The sequence below is a fragment of the Solanum tuberosum genome, unplaced genomic scaffold (genome assembly GCF_000226075.1).
Source record: "Solanum tuberosum cultivar DM 1-3 516 R44 unplaced genomic scaffold, SolTub_3.0 scf00032, whole genome shotgun sequence".
Lineage (NCBI taxonomy): Eukaryota > Viridiplantae > Streptophyta > Magnoliopsida > Solanales > Solanaceae > Solanum > Solanum tuberosum.
In genome coordinates, this window is record NW_006238958.1 from 1535946 (window position 1) to 1542497 (window position 6552).

The following is a 6552-nucleotide window of genomic DNA, read 5'->3' on the forward strand; positions in this document are numbered from 1 at the left end:
TGATTCTTGAAGTGAATCTATCGTAAAAATACTATAAATCATGATAATTGACAACATAAAATATGTTTTGAAAAAAAATACAAAAAATTCCATTGATTCTTGAAGTGAATCTATCGTAAAAATACTATAAATCATGATAATTGACAACATAAAATATGTTTTGAAAAAAAATACAAAAAATTCCATTGATTCTTGAAGTGAATCTATCGTAAAAATACTATAAATCATGATAATTGACAACATAAAATATGTTTTGAAAAAAAATACAAAAAATTCCATTGATTCTTGAAGTGAATCTATCGTAAAAATACTATAAATCATGATAATTGACAACATAAAATATTTCAAAAATGTTGTATGTAGGTAGTTTTATTATGCCTTAAATAGTGTCAAAGAAAATACAGATTTGTGATAAAAAAACTTATTCCTTTATCCACGCAAACAATAGCTTCAAAAACTCAGTTATTAGCCCTAAAACATATCATTTATATTATTGGGCCCGTGTGCACGGGCCACATTATCTAGTATATAATATAAAATAAAAAGTAGTAGTATATAATAAAGTAAAATAAAATATTTCTCTCACAAAAATATTTTGTTTGCTCATCATCAGGCCTGCTGCCTAGGGTTTGGTTCTTTAATTTCAACAAGATTGTATTGTTGTCCGCTAATGGCTTTCCTATTCGGAAGGTGAGTTGGTTGCAGCTAATATCTTGATTCTATAACTTTTGATTTATCCTCAAGTTTTTTTTTTTCTCTTTTTGTTAGGGCTGGTAGGGCTTTGCTGGGAGCATCAACAACACAAATCAGGTATGCAAGTGTCTTGCAAATTTTCATCTTTCGAAGAATTTATTTTGATTTTTTTATTTTTGATTCTGCAGGGGATACTGCCAGAAAGTTTCATCCACTGCCGAACTCGATCGCTCATTTCGTCGGACTAGTAATTCAACCACCCTCTAATTTTTTAATTTCTCTTTTTTGTATTAATTCATTAATAATAACTCAAACTCTGATCCCTCCCTTGCAGGTATTATGTTTGGTGCTGGGGCCGTAACGGCTTGTAATATCCTCTATTTCACGTATGTATTTTTCTTCTGTTTTTCCCATGATAACCAATTTAATTAGCAAAGAAAAAAATTATTAGGGTATAAGGAAAGATCAATATATTCAGAGTTGGATCTGGATCTGATTTTGTTTCTTGGCCACGCAGGGTTCACACTAAACTGAATGAAATCCGGGAACAGTAAGTTTGATTTATTTTTACTGTCTAGTAGATTATTGTGTTATTTACTCCATTAACACTTAACACATCTTTTTTGGAAACCTCTTTTCTGCACCTTCTGTTTAAGTCAAAACAGAACCTTTGCTGCCCAACTTTTCCACAAGTTTTACATGGCCGTAATTGTTCCAATGATGATTTTGTTCTTCACAACAGCTCTTAATTGTAAACACACCCCTGTTTCCACATTATTATATCATTTGTGTGTCTAAAAATAGTTCAAGAATCAATTAGCTGCAGGAGATCTCAAAATTGTTCCACCTTTTAATCATTCTCAACATTATGTACAATCTGTCACTTGTCCAGTACTCGGCCACTGTAGCCCTTCAGTTTATTGAATAATTAAAGATGTTTTGAAACATGTCTTTTAGAGGGGAATGACCTTGTGTTGTTTGGACTCTTCAAAAAATGTCAACGGGTTGGTGTTAGATTCCCCCAAAAGTAGTGTATTCTTGGAGAATCCAACACACACCTGTGTCAACTGGGTGCATCAATGATTGAAAAGCGTAGTTGCACCGGCTTTTCACTTTCGATGCCGCACCCATGTCAGATTCTCCAAAAATACACTAGTTTTGGAGAAACCGACACGCACCTGTTGACATTTTTGAAGAGTCCGAGCAACATCATTGAAAAGTGGCAGGGGCATTAGAACGGTCAAATGGCATTACTCTGAATTGCCACAATCCATGATGGGTCTTAAAAGCAGTTTTATGTTCATCCTCCCCTTTCATTCTCACTTGGTGATACCCTGACCTTAGAGATTATTTTGAATCCATTCAACTCATCTAACAGATCTTCAACCATGGGAATGGAATATTTGTTTTACACTGTCAATGAATTTAATCTCCTATAATCAACACACGGTCTCCAGGTACTGTCTTTCTTTTTCACAAATGAGGCAAAATAAGAATGACTATGTACCATGGTTTGAGAGCTTGAACATATAATCAATGATACCTTCAGTAGCATTCTTTTGATTAAAGGAATACATGTAAGGCCTTAAATTGAAAGGTTGAGCACCTGAAAGTAAAGTAATGGTATGACAGAAGGTCTTTTAGGAGGTAAGTCCTTTGGTTCATCAAAGACTTCCTGAAAGGACTCTAACAAGACTGTTTTCTTCTTAAGAATTTTCTGATGATCCCCATCTTCATAGTGGCTACTCATGGTACAAACAACAGCTATCCCACTAAACTGATGTTTATTAAACAATTTGAGTAGCTTCTCACCTTCAGTAGGGAAAAGTCTGTGCTCCTCCTGGTGATACCAAACATGGTGATCAACCTTTCTTCCCTTACGAATGACAAATGACAGACTGTGTGGTGTAGTAGTCAAGAGTGTGCTCCTCCTGGTGACCAAACAAGGCGATCAACCTTTCTTCCAGATAGATTGTGTGGTCTGATACTCAGTTTTAACTAGAGAAAACACATCTATCTAGTACATACCCAGCACCAAATCGCAACCTCCAACTTGGAACACTCTATTGTCAAAAACAAAATAGCTCCTCTTGCATTTGCCACAGAAAATTTGGACAATAATTTGTACATGATCTGCTCATTAGCAACTGTTACCTTCATCCTAGTATAATAAGGAACTATAGACAGTCTTAGAGCCTTGATCACCTGAGGACTCACAAAGCTGTGAGTTGAACCACTATCAATCAAAGGGCGTCTTCTTTGCATAACCCAGGATAGTGTTACTAACGCTCCCATTCATGACATAATTTCGTGCTCAGATGAGAGGATCCCGTAACCACATAGATAGATGCATGGGTTCATTAATTTACTGTGGAGTTTCAGAACTTCACCAAACTGATCCACTTCAAATCCCATATTTTTCAAGACCTCGTCAGGATCCTTCTTTTTTTCTTCAGAAAAAGAAACAGAGACAAAAACACCTTAGATTACTGTTAAAAGGAACATCAAAGACATTTTTCTGTCTTAAATTCCCGCATTCATAGTCATAGGGTTCTTTGCTGAACATGTGTCTATTGAATTGATGGATAATGAAAATTTAGAATGACAACTTTTAGGAGGATTATTTGATGGAGACTTTCTCAAGGGTTCAGTGGGTCCTAAATTTCCTTTGCAAATCTAGTGAGATTTGTGTTGAAAGAACAAGAAAGAGTTGTATCTTTCAAAGTGGAGGAGAGAACTGGTGAAATTGTCAGGGTGCGTTTGGTCATGACAATTGTGAAACTTGAAAAAGTAGTTTTTGTTTTCAAAGTGAGAAATGGTATTTGAAAATTGGATTTGGGCCATGAATACAAATTGGAGTTGTTTCTGAATTTTGTGAGTGATTTGAAGTGAAAACAACTTTTTTGTGTTTTTCAAATTCTGGAATTTTATGGCCTAGTATAGTTTCCTATATTCAACTCCAGAAAAAAAGATAAAAACATTCATGACCAAATGGTTTAGATTCAGTGTAAAGGAACTTGTAGAGAATCTTGTTGTAGTGCGAGGAGTTGTTGGTTTCATTCTCTATGTTAATATGTTATAGTGCCTGGAGTTCTTTGTTGCATATTGACTTACTTTTTGCAGCTTGTTATTGACCAAGGAATCTTTGCAATTATTTTTTTGATGTGCTCAAGAAATGCATTTCAATAGATGTTATGATTTCTTACAAATAGATACTTTTGCCTAGTCCTCCGCTTCAGAGCATATTAAACTTTGATGAAATTACTCTAGTTTCAAGAATTTTAATTCACTCTGCCATTTGTCTCATCAGGGAGCGTGAGCGTGATAAGCAATGGAAGTGGGACACTCGTTATTGAATTGTTTTTAGTAGTATGTGTGTATTTATCAGCCTTTTGGTTAAGATCCAACTGTAATGTGTACTTATCTATCTATGAAGAAGTTAAGTTGATGTTCTACTTACAAATTTCCTGAAGTTTATTGGAATGTGGAAGGAACTGAATTTCGTTGTCATCACAATATGTTTTAGTCTTGTGGTCATCAGTGGTATCCCTTTTTAAAAATTTGTGTTTGAATAAGCATGGCAATATTACTCAGAGGACCATTAATCTCAACTTCTAGACTTGTCTTTGTTAGAGCAACTATTTCAGCTTTCTGCCCAGTTCCTCTTAGTTCAGCTTCAGTGTCTTGCAGTTTGTGCATCTTGATGTCAATCTTAATATTAACTCCTCTGGATTGTTGGAAATGTTTGTCTCGTAGGGACGGTTTACCATTCGGTGGCACTTATTTTAGAGGGAGGGGGAGGTGCTACCCATAGGCCATACTCCATAGCTTGATTGAGACCTCCAATGAAGGATGGATGCATCCTATTCTCCAGGGAAGTGCTACCCATAGTATCTCCCCATTAATCCCAAAATCCATCGTCAAAATTAGCCAAGCCCTTATAATTTAATATTAATAGTTACAAAATCAAATTATTTTGATTAGGCTATTTCTCCTACACATGTGTTCACTCTTATAAATAAGGTAAAAATAAGCCCATTCCAAAATATATGAAACCTAGACCAATTACTTTACATTGCGTTTGACCTTCAGAGAAAATTAGTGCTTTTGGACCGCGACCCATAGATACTCTTACCACAATTTCTAAGTCGTCTACATTATCACTTGCATTATTCTATTTCAAGTGCGTAAAATATGACCTAAATTAGGTAGGTGCAATGCAAATGGCTAATTTTGGAGCAACCTTGGCATATAAATATTGGCCTGGTTTCTTCAGCTCAATCATCCCATCTTTTGTAAGAATTTCATCTGGAATATTCTTTGTAACAGAGAATTTAGAGTATCCCATAGAGTTAGTGTTTGGAAACACTTTGAATGAACCTCTTTTATGGAGTGAACTCTTGAAGTTATTTTCTTGGGATATTTTTGAAATTTTTAATTAGATTTTCATCTTTAATTTTGTATACTCTTTATTTGTGTACAAATATTCAACTAAAAGTTATATTACAATATTGTCTCATATTTTATGCATAATTTTGTTCTTACATTATTATCTTGGGTGTTTGAGTTTATAATGAGTTTTATGTTTGTAGAAAATGTGTTGGATGGAATGTGATTCAAAAAGAAGATGATATTTATCCATACTTCAATGATTGGCTCGTGATTAGTGCATACAAACATACACTTTACCAACATACAAATACAATATACACCTATATTTTTCGTTATATACATCATGTATGTATCAGAAACGGATTTATGGTGCATGTATGCACGCTCTGGAATATATACATTCTTTTGTTTTGCCTATATTTCAGTGATGTGGCACTGTTGGTTATTGATGATATGGTTGAACTTGTATTATGTTTTTTAATATACACAATCGCGCTGGATAAGCAAATATTGTAGGATGATTATGCATACATACAACATACAATCATCCGTCATTGAATATACATACACGATTCAACATAAGCTCGAATAAGACAACGATCCAGAGCTATTTATTCTCTCTCTCTCTCAAAGATGGTATGCATGCACTCCACATATTGTATCAACGGATAAAGTCGCATTGGATACGCATACATAACCCCACTGAAAGATACATACAATATAGGCTTGCCTACAGTATACCATCAAAGAAGATGACGACCCAGATCTATGGTATTCTTTATACGTACAATACATAAACCTTCTTATTCCGGTAATAATTAACACAAGAGAACTAAGGTCCATTAAATGACCCAAAAATATTAAGAAAATTGTGAAATATATCACTCAATGTTGGATAAATCGTGTGTTATTCATTCAAACAAGAAAAGCACGCTGAATAGAATAAAGGACTTGGACTATGAAGTATAATTTGAACCAACAAGACAATAAGTTGCAAAGTACAAGTACATTGCACTTACAAATGGCATCATTAGAGGAAGCTGATAATTCAAGAAACGCACTCAGAGCCTAGAAGAGAAGCAAGAGCACAAGCACAATTAAAGGAGAATCGCCTCAAAAGAAAAGTGAAAGTAGCAAACCTAACACAACAATAAGGCACTAACGACCAAATTATACTAAAAAAGGGAATCAGAACAGTATTTTAAACATATTGCAGTCACCAATTCGTCCACTGATACTCCTCCAAAGTTTAAGGTCAGATGTCAAAGCATCAAATGAAGATCACAGAACCACAATGATGAATTTGATATGATGGCACGAGAAATGACAACGACCCCAAGAGAGTTACATAAGCATAAAAAGACTCAACTTAAAATAACATCACAAAACTAAGCGTGCACAAGTACAACTAGGAAATAACAAATGTCAACATTCCTAGGCCATCATCATTTATTCCTCCATATTGTC

The 6552-nt window shown here is 34.6% G+C and overlaps 1 long non-coding RNA gene across 2 annotated transcripts; it reads left to right on the plus strand.

The window, feature by feature from the left end:
• The first annotated feature begins 576 nt into the window (after positions 1-576).
• LOC107059670 (uncharacterized) lies at positions 577-4230 on the plus strand. 2 transcript variants are annotated; one of them, XR_001472819.1, is made up of 6 exons: positions 577-690; positions 769-810; positions 882-940; positions 1028-1079; positions 1211-1243; positions 4004-4230. It is a non-coding gene; the product is annotated as an uncharacterized lncRNA (long non-coding RNA). The 2 variants fall into 2 exon arrangements; XR_001472820.1 differs by having other exon boundaries at positions 778-810.
• The last annotated feature ends 2322 nt before the right edge of the window (positions 4231-6552 follow it).